Source organism: Callithrix jacchus, chromosome 3 (genome assembly GCF_049354715.1).
Source record: "Callithrix jacchus isolate 240 chromosome 3, calJac240_pri, whole genome shotgun sequence".
Lineage (NCBI taxonomy): Eukaryota > Metazoa > Chordata > Mammalia > Primates > Cebidae > Callithrix > Callithrix jacchus.
Window position 1 is genome coordinate 189,355,193 of NC_133504.1, and position 22,037 is coordinate 189,377,229.

General features: G+C 56.7%; 1 long non-coding RNA gene across 1 annotated transcript; it reads right to left on the minus strand.

The window, feature by feature from the left end:
* Positions 1-17,913: 17,913 nt before the first annotated feature.
* LOC118152116 (uncharacterized) lies at positions 17,914-21,006 on the minus strand. Its single transcript, XR_004740468.3, has 3 exons — positions 20,796-21,006; positions 19,808-19,875; positions 17,914-19,314 (listed from the first exon to the last, which is right to left on the minus strand). It is a non-coding gene; the product is annotated as an uncharacterized LOC118152116 (long non-coding RNA).
* Positions 21,007-22,037: the final 1,031 nt, after the last annotated feature.

A 22,037-nucleotide genomic window follows, 5' to 3' on the forward strand; every position in this document is an offset into this window, starting at 1 on the left:
TACCTCATTTTACCTGCATTCTCTGAGTTAATCCTCACAGGAACCTGATGAGGAAGCCTCGCTCCCCATTTAATCACTCAGGAAATTGGGGCTCAGAAAAGTGCCTGTCACTGAGAAAATCTCTTCCCCACCCAGCCCTACCCTCTTCCTCATCCCCCCAGCTCTCCTCAACTGGAGCCGCAGGAGGGGTACCTGGCTCTCCGCACTGACAGCAAGAGAGCTGTCTCCTTGGCAACGGGGACCTGCACCTCCCGGGCAGGGCTGGCTGCATCGCCAGAGGCCCCCCCTAGACCCCTTTCTTGGGGCAAAGGTGTACCAAGTGTTGGGGGGACGAAGGCCTCTGGACGCCACTCAGAGCCCCACATTCGGTGGCCGTGGGTGGAATTTTAAACTCAAGAATATTCTTAAAAAGCACCCATGAGGTTAGTTAAACCTCCTAAGACAATTGCAGTCAAGCAATTACCTCTTGTAAAGGCTTTCAGGTGTTAAGATCCAGGCTTACCTACTTCAAGATCTACGAAGTCACTCTGTGCAGCACCTGGGGTGGGATTGCTTTTGGGGCTGATCCTCTCTGTTCAACAGGTGCTCCCGGACTTGGATTTGGGATGCGGGATGGGGATGCAGGGTGCAGGGTGCAGGATTCAGAGTGTGGGAATGCGGGATGTGGGGTGCAGAATGCAGGGTGTGGGGTGCAGGGTGCAGGATTCAGGGATGTGAGGTGCAGGGTGCAGGATGCATGATTCAGGGTGCAGGGATTCGGGTGCAGGGGTGTGGGGTGCAGGATGCAGGGATGTGAGGTGCAGGGTGCAGGATGCATGATTCAGGGTGCAGGGATTCGGGTGCAGGGGTGTGGGGTGCAGGATGCAGGGGTGCAGCGTGTGGGGATGCGGGATGTGGGGTGCAGGGTGTAAGGTTCGCGTTGCAGGATGCCGGATGCAGGGATGCAGGTTGTGGGGTGTAGGGTGTGTGGTGTGGGGTTTGGGGTGCAGGGATGCAGGGTGTGGGGTGCGGGGTGTGGGTGCAGGGCAGATGGTGCCGGATGCACAATGCAGGGTGCAGGGTGTGGGATACGGTACAGGGTACAGGGTTCGGGTGCCGGGAGCAGTGCAGCCTCCTGTGTTGACGCCCCTCATCCTGCCAGCCTGCACACCTCCAGGCCAGGGCAGGGAGCCTGAGGAGGAGCAGGGAAGGCCAGGAAGGTGGGGGCATCAACGCTTTCAGTCTCCCAGCAGAAGAAAGCAAGTCTGCAGAACAAGGCATTCTGGAGAAGTGGCTGCTCCCAAAGCAAGGCCTGGCCAACAGGACCAGCGCCTGCCCCTCTTGGCCATCTAGGTCAACCTCTGTTGGGAGGGGCAGAGCAGCTGAAGGTGCGGGTCCCAGGGCTCACCCACGCTCTTGGGAGTCATTCCTCCCTCCCCTCTGAGTGTGAGTCTGGCACCTGCATCTTCCATTCCTCCTCCTCCCTGTCCTCTCTGTCTCGCCCTTGTTCTCCTTCACTTCCTTCATTCCTCTTGAAGCACCATCCTGCACGAACACCATGGGGCAGCAGGGGGTCCAGGCAGCCCTGACCTCAGGGAGTCTCCAGTCCTGAGCCAGGCAGACAGCAGGGACCACAGCCCAGGGTAGCACTACAGGGCGGGCACTGGACTCCACAGCGGTGCCTGCACTGTCCTGGGAGCCAGGGGTGCTTGGTCAGTAAGGAGGCGGAACATGAGACGGCCACTCAGCAAAGGTCACCGGGCCCCCATGGCACCACAGGGAAGCTGGCTTGGCAATGAGGCCAGAGGGTTGCCAGCCTGAGTATTCTGGGCCCAAGCCCAGGGTAGCTCCCACCTCTGGCAGGCCCTCCCAGAGTGCCCAGCCCCCACCATGACAAGGGCATGACTCACTGGTCCCCTGCTTCTAGGGTTGGGGACACAGCAAAGAGCAGAGGAGAACCCTCCTCCTGGAGCCCTGCCCAGCACCTGCCAGCTCACAGACTCACAAGCAAGAAAGAAACACCTTCTGTTACAGGCCATTTGGCTGGGTGACTTGTTACGCAGCTTTCCTGTGTGTAGAACTGACCCATGCGAGGTGACTCTCATTCCGGAACTTTCAACTTGTAGGACAGGCAGCCTGGACAAAGGGAATGGTGACCCAGGGAGGGGTGCTGGGCCTGGAGCCAGGGCTCTGAGCCCACCCCCGCCCCGGCTCTGCCCACTGTGCACACCCCTCCCCACCCCGCCAGGACCCAGAGGACACCTTTGCAGCTGCAATGCAGAGGCCCAGGGACAAGTTTCTCTGGATCCCAAGAGGCAGGGCCATCTGCAGAATCAGCTAAGCCAGTGTGGAGCTGTGGCAAGACCAGGGGGATCCTCCCACATGCCCCTCACCACGAGCTCTGCTGTGCCCATGCCCCAGAGCCCATCTCTCACCTGCATCTTCCTCCCAGGAACTCCCTTCTCCCCAGCCTCCGCAAGAGAAGTCTGGTATGCCAATGGACTAACTCCAGGCCTCACCCGCCCCCATTTAATGCTCCATCCCCCGTCCACACCCAGCACACCCAGCCTCCACCTGACCCTTCACCCAGCACCCCCCACCTGACCCTTCACCCAGCACCCCCCACCCTCCACCTGACCTTCCACCCAGCCCCTATCTGACCCTCCTCCCAGCACCCCCCACCCTCCACCTGACCCTCCACCCAGCCCCCACCCGACCCTCCACCCAGCACCCCCCACTCTCCACCCAGCACCCCCACCCTCCACCTGACCCTCCACCCAGCCCCCACCTGACCCTTCACCCAGACCCCACCCACCCTCCACCCAGCACCCCCACCCTTCACCTGACCCTCCACCCAGCTCCCACCTGACCCTCCACCCAACCCCCATCTGACACTACCCAGTCCCCACCTGACCCTCCACCCAGCACTCCCCACCCTCCACCTGACCCTCCACCCAGCCCCCACCTGACCCTCCAACCAGCACCCCAACCAGCACCCCACACTCTCCACCCAGCACCCCCACCCTCCACCTGAACCTCCACCCAGCTTTCTCCTGACCCTCCACCCAGGACCCCACTGTCTCCACCCAGCCCCCTACCTGACCCTCCACCTAGAGCCCCCTAATTCTCCACCAACCCCCCACCTCTGGACCTGTGCCCCTGGTCTTTCCTCTGCATAGGAGAGTCCTCTCTGCCCTTGCTTTTTCCTCCCCGTGCTGTGGCCACGCCCCATCCTCGTCTGCCACTGTGGCGGGCAGCACTCCACCTGCATCTGACGCTCTGGCACTTTCAGCGTATGGCAGTTTGGTGCTGGTTCATGCATCTGTCTATGGGAGTGAGCACGGAAGCTGCGGGGGTCCTCAGACAGGTGTGCACCTGGACTCTGGCCGTTGCTAAGATATAGATTCCCAGGCCATGCCTCCAGAGCACCAGCTGCATTTGACTCAGAGGTGGGGCCCTGGTATTCCTTGGGCCACACTGGGAAGCATTACCCCTGCCAGCCACAGGGCCTGGGTCTGACCTGCCACCCTGCCCCCCTCCTCCCGCGTGTGGAGAGCGGGCATTTGTCCCAGGAAGCTGGCCTCCTCTACTGCCAGAGCTCTGTGCCCAGAGGACATTCCAAGCTGTCAGCCTTGGAGATGAAGAAAAATGGCCTGGTCCCCACTCTGGGAGAAACACTCCACTTTGGCTTCCTCATTTGGTGAACGGGCTCCACCATCCTGGACCCCTGCCTGCACCTCCTGCAACTCTGCAGAGGGTCCGTCAGCCTGTTCCTCCCGACCCTGGGGCACTGGCATGCATTCAGGAGGTGGGACCCAGAGGTTTCAGGGCCCCTCCACTCTCACCAGCTCCAAAGGAGACCTCTTCCCATTCCCTCTCACCCCAGCCCCTCGGGTCCCAGCCCCATGGGAATGACAGATGACAGACAGCAGGCACAGGCCTCCCCCCCACGGCTGTCCTTCCCTCGGGCATGGTACCTCCTCTTAGGTCCTCAGAATCTAAGCTGTCACAGGAGTTTGGGGTGGCCCTCAGGACCGAGGTTTCCTGGGGTGATCACTGAATGAGGGTGTCCTCTCTCTTCCCCAGGCCCCCACTCCCACCAGAGCTTGGGCTAGGTCATGGGGCATAGGACCCACCCGAGCACACTCGTCCTCAGAGCCAGGCAGGAGGGGGTTCATGGCGGCACACAGTGTCATTTCTTCTCCTGCCTTCTAGACACGGAAGGAAGAGCTGCAGGTAGTTAACTCTGAAGAACAAAACTTGGTGCCTTCACATAAAATCCAGTTCCGAAGAGCACTCGTTATTCAACCAACCCACAGCTCTCAACCCTGCGAGTGGAAATTTTATGTCTTGGAAGTGAGACCTTTTACTCCCTGGGCTCAGGCAGAAAAGGCCTGAATCATTGCAGAACAAATTAACTCCCAATTAGCCAGCGTATCTCAAAACAACAAAGAGAGAAAACATTCCGTGTTCAAACGCCGCTTTCAACCGTGGTTTGGAGATGCAGACCCAAGTACACACTACCGTCCCAGAGGGCGGAACGAGTCTCCGCTTTCCCAGGCAACCACGGGCTGACTTGTTAAGAAGGCGCCGCTTTCTCAGATAAATAAACCATGTTGAAGACAGCTGTCAACTGATTTCAGGGACCATGACGATCCCAGAACCCGCTTCTCCCGCCTCTGACACAGGAAAGAAGTAGGGTCCGACCTCGCACACTGGCGTTCCCGGCACCCTTCCCTCTGTTCCCCTCTCTAGGGAAACCCAGCCTGTGTCTCCCTGGGACCCGCAGCCACGTGGGGCCCTGGAGGCAGGTGAGCAGCACCCATCACCTGTCACCTGGACTGTTTCAAAGACTGAAAAGACCAGAAAATCCAGAAAAGGCCAGAAAAATGGACACCGTGGCAATCCTTACAGCACTGGAAAGCGGGACTTTGGGAGACCCTGGATCACGTAGTGCCCCCGGATGGAACTGGGGAGAACCCAGGGCAGGGCAGGCCACCAGCCACCAGCACGTCAATGTGGCAGAGTGAGGGAGGCAGAAACTTGACGTGGCTTTGGGACAGTCGCATAGCCTGAGGGCGGTGGCCTGGGAGCTCGGGAAGGCCTGAGGGGTCTTGTCACCCTGCCAGGGTGTGTTTTTGTGAGCTAGTGGCAGAGGGAAGGGGGGAGCCGGCATGGGTTTTTAAGCAGTGAGGAGACTTTGGAGAGAATGACATTTTTTTAAAATACAAGATGAAAACGGCTTTATAAAGCCATTATCTGTTGTAGAAAAACAAATTAGATCCTCTAGAAAGCTGTAAAGAAGAGAGTAGAAATCACCCCAAATCTCACCACCCAGAAGTAACAGTCACGGGGAAAGTTTTGACGAAGCCTGTTCTGAACACGACATCCATCCCTTCGCGCAGCTGGGCCTGTTCTGCTCCGGGCTCTGTGACTCTGCTTCATAATAGATCCTCAGTGGCTTTTTCTGCTAATGGTCTTAGACCTGGAGCAGCACTTTAAGTTGGATGGAATTCCTGGTCAGGATGGACCCAAATCACAAGTTGGGTGCCCTGTTGAAGCACATTTAGGCTGGTCCAGCTTTTCAACATCATCAACACCTCTGCAAAGAGTGCCTGCTCTTGCACAGAGCCCTGGCAGTTGGGGAGGTCAGAGTCGGTCCACACATCACCCCCTTGGTGCCAGGCCCCACTGGGTGGGCTCGGGGTTGGGGGCAGCCCAGATAGCTAGGCAAATGTGTAATGGAGCCTGAGTCTTACATACGACGGAGCCACAGATCACCAACATCAGTGAAGACCTCTGACATGAAAGACACGGACATCCGAATGAGAAAGGAACTGGGAGCGTAGACAGAGAGAGACTCCCTCACCCAAGAGAAAGAGAGAACCTCAAACACCTAAGAGAAGACCATGCATTCAGAAAATCAGACACAGGGCAGTCCCATAGAAAATGAACATTCAGCCCCAATGCCTGCATATTAAGAAAAGGACTGTAGACGGCAGAGTAGGGGGCATGGGACACACCTCAGAAGACCAAGAGGACAAAGAGACAAGCATGGAGATGGACAGGGGAGGCATGGGAATTGGAGGAAGACCCCAGAAGAGCCAACAAGGAACAAAAGCCTTTCTGAAGAAGAGGATGGCAACCGTGGAAGGAGGTGTTCTCAGGAATAACTAACACCTGTCCCAGAACGAAGACCACAAATAAGAGCCCCAGGGCCTCCAGTGTCCTGTACGAGGCACAAACACAGAGCCACACAGGTACATTTGCATGCAGTTTCACAGTACCAGGAATACAGTTTTCAGGGAAAAAGTGGAAACATGTCACAAACAGGATGAGGCGTCAGAATGGATTCCAACTTCTCAGTGGCCATCTGTAGCTGGGAGAGAGTGGCGCTGAGGAGGCTCATGCCCGCCCCTCCTGGAATTCTATACCCAGCCCTGCTATCCACACGGCACCAGCTATGGACACCAATTCTCCATTTACGGAGTTTATTGCCCACGCCCCTGGGTCAGGACCCCCGCATGTTCCTCCTGTGATGTAGACCACTGCACGAAGGAACAAAACAATATAAAGGAAGACAAAAGACTAGGAAACGGGGTTCGTCACAGGGAAGAGACAAGACATTCTCTGAGGGTGATGGTGGAGCAGCTCACAGCAGGAGAAAGAAGAGCGTCCAAGACGGGGATTCCCAGAGAGAGAAGCGGGCAGAACAAGCCACCTGCTGTGGGACATGACCTGAAAGAGAATACGGTCATCGCTTTGTTGAAATGTTCAGGGCAAGAATTAGTAAGGGGAACACAGAGAAGGGAGTGAGCAGAAGTGAGGGGTGCAATGCAAGGACATGCGTGGGAAGTAGCCCGTGGGGTGGGGACTGCAGCTGGCCACGGACAGGGAGAAGAATATGACAGGAACACAGCAACGGCTTCACTAACAAATTGCTCAGATGTTTGTTAAACCGGATTTAGAAGACTTCATACGTTGATGTGTCGATTCATATATGAGCGGTAATTAGATTGCAAGTGTGGTTTTTCTTGATGGGAGGTGGGGAGGAAGCGGAAACGAGGCCGTGAGAGAAGTCAGTGCGTGTCTGCCGGAGTTGGAAGTCAAGAGGCGGCATCTAAAATCTGAAAATCAACAGCAGAATGAACACGCCACCTGGAAATACAGAGAAAACTACCAAACCAGTGGAACCAAACAAAAACAGATGAAAAGTTGAAAGTAGCAGCTCCCTGGGAGGGGGCTCACGGTGGAGGGGGAGGGGAGGGGGAGGGGGAGGGGGCTCATGGTGGAGGGGGAGGGGGAGGGGGCTCATGGGAGAGGGGGAGGGGGAGGGGGTTCATGGGGGAGGGGAGGGGGAGGGGAGGGGGAGGGGAGGAGGCTCCTGGGGGAGGGAGAGGGGAGGGGAGGGGGAGGGGCTCATGGGGGAGCAGGAGGGGGAGGGGGAGAGACCGACGGTTTTCAGAGAAAGCTGGGGAATGAGTTGGCTTTTAAAATTATGTACTTAACATAATGTTTCCATGAAATAAAAAACTATCAGCAAGAACCTGCTGATTTAGATATTGGTCATGTGGGCTCTGTCTGCAGCAAGCAACACGCTTAAGGACAGGACCTGCCCCGAGCCCCCACCACCCTGCACTCAGGTCCCAGTCCCCCGCTGGAGGTTGATGCTGGGACCCCACTCTTGGTGCAGGGCGACACCTGCCCAGTGGGAGCAGAGGAGGAGGTCATCAGAGCCCTGCCTGGTCCAGGACTGCTGGAGGGAGGCCCGGGCAGTCTAGCCAGATGGGACAGAGCTGCTCTCCAGGCAGATGGCAGAGCCAGCCAGGGCCTGGGGGCAGGACAGGGCCTGGGCAGTGCTGGTGGGACATCTGGGGCTGGAAGCCCAGAAGGACAGGGTCCCGGATGGCGGCTCATTTGTTTAAAGGACTCTGTCTGATGTAAGATTCTGTGGGACCCTCTCCCACTCCTGTGAATCCTCTTGGATTGGGGGTTGGAAAGAATGCATGACTTCCTTTTTTAAATGGGATTTTTCAAAAACGCCTCATGGTCCCTGTCCCTGTGGAGAAAGAAACGCTGACTCAGGGGCCCTCTGTCCTCTGGTGAGACGGCAGAGGCCACTTCTTTCTTAGGATGCTGAAAACAGAAGTAGGCACTTCCCAAAACCCCTCAGCCAGCCTCTGCTCAGCAAGCCCTGCTGCCCGCCTGGGGCTCACCTGCTGTCTGGCCCATGTGCGTGCCACACAGCACCCCGTTCCGTACCCCAGCTTCCACAGAAGAGCACCGCTGTTAACCAACACCCAGAGCTCTTGGAGGCCTGGCTGCCAGAAACCCTTCCGCAGCACAGAGCTGCCCCCAGGGGCAGGGCCTAGCAGCCCTGATGTCCATCTGCCTCCCAGGGGCCCCAGCATCCTACTGCCCAGGTCCACAAGTCACCATGGAGCATCCTGAGAATGTCCAGCCCTAACCCCCCACCCTGCCCATTCTACGAATGGAAGCCCCCAGTCTTGAGAGAGAGGGCGCACACTGGGTCTCCCCAGGCTGCGGCCGGCGCCTGGACCCTCTCTCCACCCCGCTGGCTGCATCCCATGTCTTAGGAGGTGTCCTCTGGAGAGGGTGGAGCTGTTGCCAATGCTGGGGAGGTAACCCCTGGGGGTGGCCTGGAGGGTCCCCAGCCGGACACTGAGAAGGTTTGGGGTGGCTGGACAGCGCCCCTGGTTTGTAGGGTGGGTATTGCAGAAACCCGCCTGTACCGGGGCCTGCAGCTCCTGGGGCATTTGCCCTGAACAGCCAGAGCTGGGCCCCAAGCTCCCATCCCCAGGAGCCGCTGAAGACAGGGATTCCGAGATGCCACTGTCCTTATCCCACGCCTCACCGGGGGAAAGAGCCCCCGCTCCCAGCACACAGCCCTACCCAGGCATGCGATGAGAAGCCCTGGCCAGGCAGTGGCTGTGTGGTGACCACAGCCGGAGCTGGCTCCCTGTGGGCTCAGACAACACCCCCCCAGGTCACAAAGGAACATCCGAGGGGCACCTGGCAGAGTCAGAGTTCCAGGTTCGGGAGTGGGGGTGGCCGCCTGCGACATCTGGAGTTATTGGCGCTTGCTTTGGTGAGAACCTGCAGGGCATACCAGCTAAAATGCAGATTCCCAGGCCCCTGCTCCAGCAGTGCTGGTCCAGGGAGTCTCGAGCGGGCCCAGGGCTCTGCATGTTCAATATTATTATGGCCATTACTAGTCAGGCTCTTCTGAGAAGCAGAACCAAAGGGAGATAAATAGCTAAGAAGAGAAAGAGAGGGAGATCACAAGGGTTGGGTTGGCAATGATGGGTCGGAGGAGTCCCACGCTGTGCCGTCTGTGAGCTGGAGGCCCCAGCACTGGTGGTCACATCCCTGTTGGAAGGCAGGAGACCGATGTCCCAGCTGAGAGCCAGGCAGAGACAGCAGATTGCTCACCCCTCCAGCTTTTGTCCAACAGGCTGGGTGCGCTTTACTCAGCCCACCAATTCCAACACCGATCTCACCCAGAACACCCACCACAGACACTCCCAGAAACAAGGGTTCACCAAGTGTCGGGGCACCCAGTGACCCAGTCAAGTTGACCATCACGATGACGCAGGAGCTGGGGTCCCAGGAGGGCAGGAAGTCCTCTGCGGCATCGTCCATGCTGATCCCTCCCCTGTAACACCCTTCCTCCTCCTTCATCCACAAAATTTCCACTTCAGCTTCAAATCGAGTTCCACCATCACCGTGGGAAGGCCCTTTCTCACCCTCTGGCTGGACTCGGTCCCCCTCCATGTTACTGGCCTCGGACACCCCTCATTCACAGTGGTGGCCTCATGCTGTCTCTATTCATGCCACTGCGGTCCCCAGGACACAGGAGGCTCTTGACAGGTCACTGCAGAACAAGCCTTGCTTCTGGCTCACACACCCTCCACAGCAGATGTCGGCAGTGCGGCTTGAAACAGCAACAATTCTCTCCCACTAGGCTCTGGGGGCCACAAGTTGGGAATCGGGTGCCCCGGGGAAGCTCTTTCTGCCTCTCCCCGGGTTCCTGGCCGCACCGCTCCATCTCTGCCTCTGTGGTCCTGGAGTCTCCCTGTCTACGTCGATGCCGCCTCTTCTTTTAAGGACACCTGTCCTTGGGGTAACTCAGGTGTGGGAGGTCAACCGTGACTGCACCCGCTGGGCCTCCTTCCGGCATTTGAAGGTGCGGCCAGCTAAAGGGGTCTGGAAAGGGGGGTCCTACCAGAACCCCAGCACCTACCCCGGGGGCACAGCTCCTGAATTAACATGCTTCCCTCTGTGTGGCCCGCAGGCAGCCTCTTGCCAGCACCTCCCTCTGCCTGTGACTGACGCCACCTCGGGCCATCGGGATGTCCCCAAACCACCACTTGTTTCGAAAATCAAGTAACTGGAAGAGGACGGGGGCAGGACAGGCTTTGTGGGAACTGGGATGGAAGGTAATTGTCCTCTTTTCAGGGAGATGACAGTGAGTATGGGGGCAGGGACTGCCTTCAGCCAGGCATGGGAAAAAAGCCTTGTCTTCAGAGCGTCCTCGTTCATCGCATTTTCCAGAAACGGAAGCTGAGGAGAAGTGACTTCTTCATGGTCACAGCCCAGAAGGAAAGCAGCCAGCCTGGGCTGCAAGGTCCTGCAGAGCTGCTCAGGAGGCCATCTCCACCACAGCGGGTGAGTGCCCATGTCACAGGTGAGAGTGTGTGCACAGCGTGTGCAAGTGTGTGCACTGTGTGGGTGGATTGTGTGTGTGACTGTGTGCACTCTGTGTGTGTGCATTATGTGTGAGTGTGTGCATTGCATGTGCAAGTGTGTATGCACTGTGCATGTGCGTGTCCACTGTGTGTGTGCACATTATGTGTGTAAGTGTGCATTGCATGTGTGAGTGTGTGCACTGCACGTGAAAGTGTGTGTCGCATGTGCAAGCGTGTGAGCATTGTGTGTATGCACTGTGTGCACCACGTGTGTGTGTATTCATTGAGTGTGTGTGTATTCATTGAGTGTGTGTGTGCATTGTGTGTGAGCATACGCATTGTGTGTGCACCACGTGTGTGTATGCATTGAGTGTGAGAGTGTGCAGATTGTGTGTGAGCATGTGCATTGTGCGTGCACTGTGTGTGCACCACGTGTGTGCATTGACTGTGCGAGTGTGTGCATTGTGTGTGTATGCACTGTGGGTGCATCATATGTGTGTTTATGCATTGAGTGTCTGTGTGTGCATTGCATGTATGACCATGTGCATTGTGTGTGCACTGTGTGCACTGCGTGTGTGTGCATTGAGCATGTGAGTGTGTGCAATGTGTGTGTGAGTATGTGCATTGTGTGTGCACCATATGTGTGTATTGAGTGTATAAGTGTGTGCATTTATGTGTGTGTGCACTATATGTGCACCACGTGTGTGTGTGCATTGAGCATACGACTGTGTGCATTGCATGTGTGAGCATGTGCATTGCATGCATGAGCATGTGCAGTGTGTGTGCACTGTGTGTGCATTGTCTGTGCATTGTGTGCACCACGTGTGTGTGCATTGAGCATGTGATTGTGTGCATTGTGTGTGAGTGTGCGCATTGTGAGTGTGCAGTGTGCACCACGTGTGTGCATTGTGTGTGTGAGCATGTGCACTGGGTGTGTGCAGTGAGTGTGTGAGTGTGTGCACTGTTTGTGAGCGTGTGCATTGTGTGTGCACCACGTGTGTGTGCATTCAGTGTGCGAGTGTGTGTATTGCATATGTGAGCATGTGCATTGTGTGTGTGTGCTGTGTGTGCACCATGTATGTGTGTGCATTGAGTGTGCGAGTGTGTGCATGGCATGTGTGAGCGTGTGCATTGTGTGTGTTGTGTGTGTACCACGTGTGTGCGTGCATTGAGTGTGAGAGTGTGTGCATTATATGTGTGTGCACCCACCGCCTGCATGCGCCCACGTAGAGTTGACGCAGGAGCTTTGAGTGTTAGACCAAGAGGTTGGTCCTCCCCAAGTTGGCAAGGAGGACTGCGAAGTTCCAGAGAAGGATGACATGCTCTGAGTGCTGCCACCTGGTCCAAAGAGCGCATGCTTGATCACTACTGTCTTTGTGCCAAGAGCAGCAAATACAGTGCCCAGCAAAACCAGAGCCTGCCCTGCCTGCTCAGAGCTCCCACCCAGGCAGGGGAACGGAGGGACCGAGCTGCCTGGATGCGTCTGCTTGTGCCCGCCCCTCAGTGGGACCCTGGTCGGTAGCTACAAGGTTAGTTCCAGGATAGCCAGGCCATGGAGGCCGAGCCGGAATCAGCCTGCCTGGGACACGCCTGTCTCGCAGGCCCCCAGCCACTCTGCTCCATCCTTGCTTCTAACGCTGCTGAGCAGGACGCTGGCCTTGCACCGGGGGCTGATCCATCTCCCACCCCAGAATCTCCCAACCCTTCCTCTACTGTAAGACTCTGTCCAAGGCCGGGCTACTGGGCACAGGAGTGCATTTCCGAGCATCTACCAGAGGGTGGGTGGCGCAGCCTGGCATCCACTCCCCAGGAAGAGAGCCCCGTGGGTAATGGAAGCTGGAGGGTATCTTCCCTGTCCTCTTTCTGAGGGACCGTGCTGGCCACAGCATGTCCTCATCCCATGGGTTCTGGCTGCTTCTGGGGACCATGGCTCACCTGATAGTCATCCAAATCATTCTTGCCTTTCTCTCACTCCCCTCCTTTTTCCTTCCACGTGCTGCCCTGAAATTGCACCCTTCCCTCCCCAAATAAACCCTTAGCACTTAACCTATGTCTCAGGCTCTGCTTGCTAGAGCTCTCAGCAAAGACGAGCGGCGAGGGCAGGGAAGAGCATTTCAGTCAGAGGGAACAGGCTATTCAAGAACTCTGTGCAGGTGGGACTCTGTCCGGGGGACTCTGTCGGGGGGAGATGCCCTCATGGAATACAGGAACAGGCCCAGGCATGGGATCAGCCATCCCAACCAAATCCCAGCTTTGCCATTTCCCAGCTCACCGTGACAGGCTCCCCAGTCCCCCGAGCCCCAGCCTCCTCTGTACAGGAGGGGCGGTGATGCAGTGGCACCACCCTGCGGGTTTGCTGGGCTGCCCAAGGGGGTGCTGTCAGCAGCGTGGTTCATGGGGAGGCCTGACTCCTGGGCACCCGACTGGGTATACCCTTACCAGTCCCCCAACCCAGGAACTACAGCACAGAGATGCCGCCCACTGACCCCAGGAAGGGCATCCTCCAAGGCGGGAAGGCCTGGCTCACAGGCCTTTCCCGAGACCTCCTCCAGCTTCTATTCTAAAGCCCACATGTGACTCGAGAGCCTCATGCAGCGTCCATTTCTGATTCACGCTGGCCCAGGCTGCCCGGAGCCCTTCCTCATTCTTTCCAGTTGTTTGTTGGGTTACTCTCGATCAAACTCAGGAAACTACTTTAAAAAAAGAAAAAACAAGGCCAGTGAACCAGAAAACGTGAAGTTCAAGTTTGGGTCAAAATAACCAACTCTGAATTCAAGGTAAGCTTATGGCTCCAAGTGAGTGGTTCCAACCTGATCACAGCTGTGTGCGTTCACACACTGACACACAGAGACACACACACATCCATGCATCACATATGCACACACTAACATACACACCCTCCACAGATATGACATACACTCACGTACATGCACACACACACATGCATGCATCACACATGTATATACATGCACCCCCCTTAGACACAACACACACACACACATACAAACATGGACACACACATCCACACATCACATGTGCACACACCTACAGCCTCCACAGACATGACACACATGCATACACACAGATACACACTCCACACATCACATGTGCACAAACTCACACACACACCCTCCACAGACATCAAACACACACACATGCACACGCAGACACCACACATGCGTGCATCACACAGGTATACACACACACCCCTTAGACAAAACACACACATACAAACACGGACACATACATCCATGTACCACATGTGTACACACACACTATCCACAGACATGACACATACATGCACACACACCCTCCACAGACATGACACACACACCCACAGGCACACAGACACACACACATGCATGCACCACACATGTATACACACACACCCTTTAGACAAAACACACTCATACACATGCATACACACAGGCACACATCCATGCATCACACATGCACATACATACACACCCTCCACAGACACGACACACACATCCATACATCACACATGTATACACACACTCCTTAGACACAACACACTCACACACAGAGACACACATCTGCGCACCACATGTGCACACTTGTATCCTCCACAGACACACTCACATACACACACAGACACACACTCACATACACACACCCTCCACAGACATGACACACAGTCACACACATGCATGCATCACACATGTACACACACATGCATGCATCACACATGTATACACCCACCCTTAGACAACACACACACACATACAAACATGGACACACACATCCACGCACCACATGTGCACACACATACACACTCTCCACAGACAAGACACATACACACATGCACATACACACATCTGCACATCACGTGCACACACATGCATACACACCCTCCACAGACACGACACATGCACCTACATGCACACACAAACACACACACATGCATGCACCACACATGTAAACACACCCCTTAGACAAAACACACTCATACACATGCACACACACACATCCATGCATCACATATGCACATGCTCATATACACACACCCTCCACAGACACAACACACACACGCACACACACACATCACACATATATACGCACTCCTTAAACACAATGCACACAGAGACACACATCTGTGCACTACATGTGCACACACTTACACCTGCCACAGACACATACACACACATCCACGATCACACATGTGCACACACACACCACAGATATAACACATTCACACACACACAGATGCATCCATACATTCCATGTGCACACACACTTCACAGACATGATATACACTCACAAACACATACATACACAGAGACACATGCAGAGATGCACAGAGACACCCACACATCCACACATCACACACATGCACACAGAGACACACATCTGTGCACTACATGTGCACACACTTACACCTGCCACAGACACATACACACACATCCACGATCACACATGTGCACATGACATGACACTCACAAACATGACACTCACAAACACATGCACACACATGTGCAGAGATACACACAGAAACACAACCACACATCGTACACACATACCTTCCACAGGCATGACACAAACACACATGCATACACACAGAGACAGATGCAGAGACACACACCCATGCCTCATATGTGCACACACACACCCTCCACAGGCATGATATACACTAGTGATATACACATGCACACACACATACACACGTCACACACATGCACACACACACCCTCCACAGACATAACACACACAAACATGCACACACACAGACACATGCAGAGACACACACACATCCATGCATCACACAAATGCACACATCCTCCACAAGACATGACACACACAAATGCACATGCACACACACACGCAGACACACACATACGCCCACAGACACGACACACACAGAGACAGCTTGACAGGCCCAGGCCACGCAGAACAGGAGAGCCCAGGGGAGCGCTGTGGCTGTCCAAGCCTGGTCCGTGCCCATGGGTTGCTGTGCTTCCGGCCTCGGCTCTCACTGTTGGGGCAGTGTTCCTGCTGTTTGCTGAGCCCGGGGATGCTGGGGCCTGTTCTGGAGTCACACAGTCAGGGAAACGGAGGCAACACTTCAGAGTGAGGCCCACCACAGCTACGGCAGCTCTCAATTTGGGTTTGTGAGTGATGTGGCTAATTTTACGTGTCAACTTGATTGGGCCACAAGGTGCCCAGATATTTGGTCCAAAATGACTCTGGCTGTGTCTCGGAGGTGCCCCTGGCTGGAATTCACATTCAAATGGGTAAACTGAGTCAAGTGTGGGAGAGCAGATTGGTGAAGGCTGAGTGAGGGGAGTTCCTGTTGCCTGACTGCTAAGCTGGTTTCTCGCTGGCCTTCCAGCCTGCCCTGGACCATGAGCCCCTCCTGGCTTCAGTCTCCAGTCTGTCGGCTGCCAGCCTAGAACTGCACCATCAGCTCTCCCAGGGTTCCGGCTTGCCAACTGCAGACCTCAGGGCTGGTCCACTCTGGGATCCAGTGAGCCCATTCCTGACAATCAGTCTCTTGCAGTCTCCCTCTACACATCCGTCCTATTGGTTCTATTTCCAGGGAGCCCTGAATACAGGGAGTGGGGGGCGCGTGGGCTTTGAAGCTGGCTCATTGGGGCTTTGCACGGTGACCACCACAGCCCTGATATTCCTGGGACACACAGACACATACACGACACACCACACACAGCTCCGGGCACTTGGCTTGCAGCCCCGTGACACTCATCTGTAGTTTCCAGGGGCACACACAAGAGTGGGGCAGCTGGAAGCCACGCAGACAGCAAGTGACCGAGCCAGGGGTTGAACTTGGGTGGGGGCCAACTCCCCGACCTGCACTCTCAATCCCCGTCCCGAGTCCTGTGACCCCCAAGACCAGGCTACTCTGACCCTCTGGGCCTGCCCTGCTCTGCCTGCCTCAGTGGCTGGGCTGCTGGGAGGCAGGCAGTGCAGCAGGGACAGTCTCGGAGCTCTGCTGGAGGCAGGGACTGGGCGGGGGAGACAGGGAAGAGCCGGAGATCGGATGGGATGGTGGGATCAAGGTGAGGGTCACAGAGGCCACAACTGTAAGAGGTCCCAGCTGATGCGCGGTCAGTGCTTTCTGCTGAGAAACAGCCAAGAGGACAGAGGTCCATGTTCAGACCCTTCTTTTAGGGCATCGGCTCAGGTGGTTGTGGGGGCTGGCCAGCCCCTCTGCACGGCAGGCTGCCGGCTCAGGCAGGGCTCCACACCGAGGCCTACAGGCAGAATTCCTGCTTCCTCCGCGAGGCCTTCGTGTTTGTTCTGAGGGCTGCAATGGATCGGATGAGGCCGTCCCACCCTATGCCGGGCCGTCTCCTTTCCTTAAAGTCTGACTGCCGAAGCACGCCACATCGCAAAACACCAGCACAGAAACCTCTAGATGCACGATGGGATCACGGGGACCATGGCCTGGCCAGGTTGGCACCTACAACTAAGCAGCATGGCTGGGAAGGGACCACAGCAAGCCTGGAATTAGGGGCCCCAAATTCCAGCACCAGCTTCCAGGGTTTATGCGACTTGGAGACCGTTGCTCTAGGTGTGGCCTCAGTTTCCTCATCAGTAAAAGGGGGATTCTGTCCCTGGGTAAATCACATCCTCCCCTTACAGAGCAGGAGAGAGAAGACCTAGTCCCTACCCTGAGTGGAGGGGCACCTGCTGGGTTTTGATGTCCACATAAGAGCTTGCTACGCACCCCAGGGAACGGACGTGCGCCAGGTGGCCGGGTCATGGGGAGAAGCAGAGGATGGTGGTGGAGGGGGTGAGATCAGGGTGGGCTGGCTCTGTCCTTCTCCCTGCCATGGGCTCTGGTTTGGGGTGAGGAGAAAAAAGCTTGTCCTCCACAAATATGACCTGGTCATTTCCCAGCTCAGGCGCTGCCCACAAATGACTTCTGGGCTGTGCTGGTGACGGCACTGACCTGAGGCCAGCTTCCTCAGGAGGAGGACCCACAGGGTGAGGACAGGGGGAGACGGGCCCAGCCCTGGTAGCCCCAGGATGACCACAGTGTGGTGCTCCCAAAAGCAGCAGCCTTGGCGCTGCCATCATAGCTCAAAGCAGGTTTGTGGCAACCTTGTGAGACGTCTTACGTCCACCTAATTTCCGTGCTGAGGACGCCAAAGGCCAGTAATGACGCCCCTTCCAACGGCTGTGAGAGGGAGTGAGCTGGAAGCACCCACACCAGGGACTGGCACAAAGTGTCATTCATTCATTCATGCACTGCTTCATTCATTCATTGAACAAAGGTCAGAATTCCTGTGGTGGGCCAGGCCCTGCAGCTCTGGGGAAATCGGAACAGCCAGTCTCACAGATCCCTGCCCGCCTGGAGCAGAGCTTGGGCGGGGGAGCAGCTGCCTCTGAAAACGCAATCCACGGCCTCGCTGGGGACCTGGCGTCTGTGGGGGTCTCCTTCACAGAGGAGAGCCTGGGGGCTCTGTTCCACCCTCTTTCTCACCCAGCAAAGCATGCCCAGACCCAGATGGGCTTGAGCCTGCTCCTGACCACAAGGGAGGGAGCATCTCCATGAGGGCCAGCCCACTCCACAGGCAGCACAGGCCTACGTGTGGGAGACAGACCCTCGGCTCCACCACCAAGTGCGTCTCTGATGCTCATTTTCTCGGTTTTTTTTTCCCCAAAATGTCAAATTGCTCTGCTGCGGGCTGCTGTTAGAGGTGTGACGGCTGTGGGAGAAGCATGGTGGGGGTGCTAAGAAGCCAGAGAGCTCACCAAAGACCCAACGGGACCCATGGGGGATGCTGATCTGAAGCTTCCAGCTGAGGAGCTGGCACGGGGAGTTGGGGAGGTGGCAAGTGTCACAGAGCAGGAGCAGGAACAGGCCAGGCTGGCCTCGTGTGACCCTGGACACAGCCCCCTCCAAGCCAGGCCCCACCACCAACACGGCCAGCCCTCAGCAGGACACCCTCATTCCGGGGTCCCCACTGCCGCTCTGTGTCTGACGGCCCCACGCAAAGGGTTTCGGAACATTCCTGTACACACTGAATTAGAATTCTAGCTGGGGCTCAGATTCCCTGGGACAGGGCAGGACTGAGGTGTGGACCAGCAGGGATGGCAGCAGAGGAAATCAGGCACAGGCTGGGGCTCAGATTCCCTGGGACAGGGCAGGACTGAGGTGTGGACCAGCAGGGATGGCAGCAGAGGAAATCAGGCACAGGCTGGGGCTCAGATTCCCTGGGACAGGGCAGGACTGAGGTGTGGACCAGCAGAGGAAACCAGGCACAGGCTGGGGCTTTGGGCTCAGTCCATCCCCAGGATCCCAAGGGAGTGTGTGTCACCCAGAGTAGCAGCCATGGATGTGTGGCCCTGCCACGTGGCCTGGAGGCTGTGTCTGGTGACCATTTTCAAGACAGTGTCACCCGTCATCTCTGTTGGTGTCTGCTCCCCGCATGTGAAGGGCAGGTGCTTAATGGGGTCGGGCAGAAGAGAGCTGGGTCCTTGTGGAGACCTCCTTCTGGCTCATGTACCTGGACACACGCACAGGACAGACGCCGACTGCAGTTGGGAAGGGCGGCTTCGTCCTGCTGGACCAGCGGAATCCTCCAGTCTCATGACGCCCTCGGTGCCCAGGGCCTCGCCCTCCAAGCTCCAGCTTCCTCATCTGCAAAATGGGACTCATCTTGGTCCCGGTGGGTGCGGCTCTTCCCGGGACCAGGTGAGGTGACAGACACAAAGTTTTCTGGCACAGCGTCCAGCACTCGGTGGGCCCGGGGGAGAGCCAGCCATTGTCACCTTGAAGACTCTGGGATCCCTCCGGTGGCCTGCAGGAGCATGGCCTGCGTGGCTTCTGGGGTGGCCAGTGTCAGGCGGCACAGAGCAGTGAGCCTGTCGAAGGAGGGGCAGCCTGTCCTGGGGAGGCCTGGGACCTCTGAGGAGGCCTTCTGGCTCCAGCAGACACAGGGGAGAGGCCAGGAGAGAGCTGGGGCAGATGGGGCCAGCGGGCCAAGGGCAGCGCCTGCAGTCCAGCTGAAGGAGCAGGTCAGGGGCTGCAGGCTCTGATGAGCCACCCAGCACTGAAAGCACCAGGCGTGCCCAGAGGCCTGCATGGACGCAAAGCCAGGCCCACCCCCACCCACGCCAGCCTTGCTCCTCACCCGACACCTCATTCATCTGTGTCCTGGGGCCTCTGCCACACGGGGCTTCCTGGGCGCTGAGGCTTGCTCTGTAAATAGGAAGGTAAATGATGGAGCCGCCGTCTGATTCACTCAGTGAAGCCGGCGGGCAGGCGGTTCACTCCCGGGCCTATTCCTCTCCCCTGAGTTTTCAGAGCTCCGCGCTGAGATTATCCTAACTGTGTAAGCCAAGACGTAAGGCTTCAGACAGAAAGCGATGAGTCCAAGCCTGTTCCAATCTGCCAGCGTTCTGGGTTAGCTGGACCTGCACACCCCCATCTGGGGGAGGGGGAGGAGGGGGGATGCAGAAGGGGGAAAGGGGAGGAGAGGGAGGGAAGGGACCCGTCTTCCCAGGCTCGGCTGGCCGTGAACACAGGTTCCCTTGTATCTGCATGCACCCTGTGCGGGGGGGCGGGGGGGGGATGCTATTATTGTCCCATTTTTGAGCTGAGGAAAGAAGGCTCAGAGAGGTGAAGCCATGCCCCAAGGTCACACAGCTTGGACCCAGCAGAGCAGAGACAGAAGTCCTGGTCCTGCTGACGGCCAAGCAGCAGACAGCCCTGGGCATCCCAGCAAGGAGCAGAGTTCTGCAGCGCGTTAGGAAGTCATCACCATGCAAACCCTGGAGGGGAACTCGGTTGAATAAAATTCAGGTCAGGACGGCTGGAGGCCTCTGAGCCTCCTCCCCTGGGCGAGCACACTGACACCTCGGGCCAGGCTGGGAGTCTGCAAGTCTTCCAAAGAAGATTCTGGCTGCTTCCCGGTGTCTGGGGTGTGGGGTCCTGACCTCGACCTGCAGAAAGCTCATCCCCCACCAGGAGGCCTCCCTCAGCCTTGGCCCAGGTCCTAGGTGGGTTCGCACAGCACCTGCCACTCCCCACAAACTCTACAACCGCCAGAAGAACCCCAAACGGGTTGTTTTGACCCACCATGAATTTGAGCCCTTCTCATGAATTTGAGCCCTTCTCACCTCCTGTTCCCCAGAACGCATCCAGACCTGGGGAGGTGGTGGGAGGAGCCTCCTTTTCACAGTCCTCCAGGTCCCTCTTAGCACAAAACAGCATTGCTGGGTGCAGCCTTGCTCCCGGACCGCGGCGTGGACAGTCAGCCAAGAGGGCAGCAACCCTCCCTGAACAAGCCCCAGACGGAGGCCGTCTCAACCAGGGTTCTCCCGCTGAATCATCACCCCCAGGCCAGGGCCAGGCACTGCGGGCCTCAGCACTTCCTTGTTGAATACATTTCACGGAAGAAACCCCTAAGACGTGAGTGGCAACAGCTTTTATGCGTAGAGAAGGCATCTCCAGGCTCCCTCCATTTCCGTTCTAGAATTCAATGGCTACCATAACTCCCCATCCCCAATAGCTGATTCCAGCAGTGAAACCCTTGGAATCCACGTCCCAGTGGGAGTACCATGCCACTCATTCACAGAGGGCTCCCACGGCCAAAGCCTGGAAATTAATTAGGATCCAGCCACATGACATGATGAGCACTTCTGAGGCCTGGATCTGTGCTTTCACCTCTGAGCATGTGAATCATGTAAGTCTGGGCAGCCTGGAGCTATCCCAGTGTGCCTGGGACCTGAGGCACTCAGAAATTCTGAATGATCCTGTACTCCTGAATGTGTGAGTGGATGGGTGAGGGGTGTACAGGTGGGTGGGTGGGTATGTAGCCTGGAGAATGATTGTGCAAGGCTGGGAGAGTGGACTGTGGTCAAACAATGGATGGATGGATGGATGGATGGATGGATGGATGGATGGAAGGTGGGCGGATAGCTGGATAGATAGGTGAGTGGATGGGTGGATGGGTACGTAGGTGAATGAATGGATGGATAGATAGATGGGTGGATGGGTGGATAGATGGGTGGATGGAAAGGTTTGTGGGTGGGTGGATGGATGGGTGGATGGATGGATGGAAGGTGGGCGGATAGCTGGATAGATAGGTGAGTGGATGGGTGGATGGGTACGTAGGTGAATGAATGGATGGATAAATAGATGGGTGGATGGGTGGATAGATGGGTGGATGGAAAGGTTTGTGGGTGGGTGGATGGATGGGTGGATGGGTAAATGGGTAAATAGATGAATGGGTGGATGGGTAGGTAGGTGAATGAATGGATGGATAGATAGACGGGTGGATGGAAAAGTGGGTAGGTGGGCAGATGAATGGGTGGATGGATGGATGAATGCATGAAAGGATTAATAAGTGGATGGGTGGC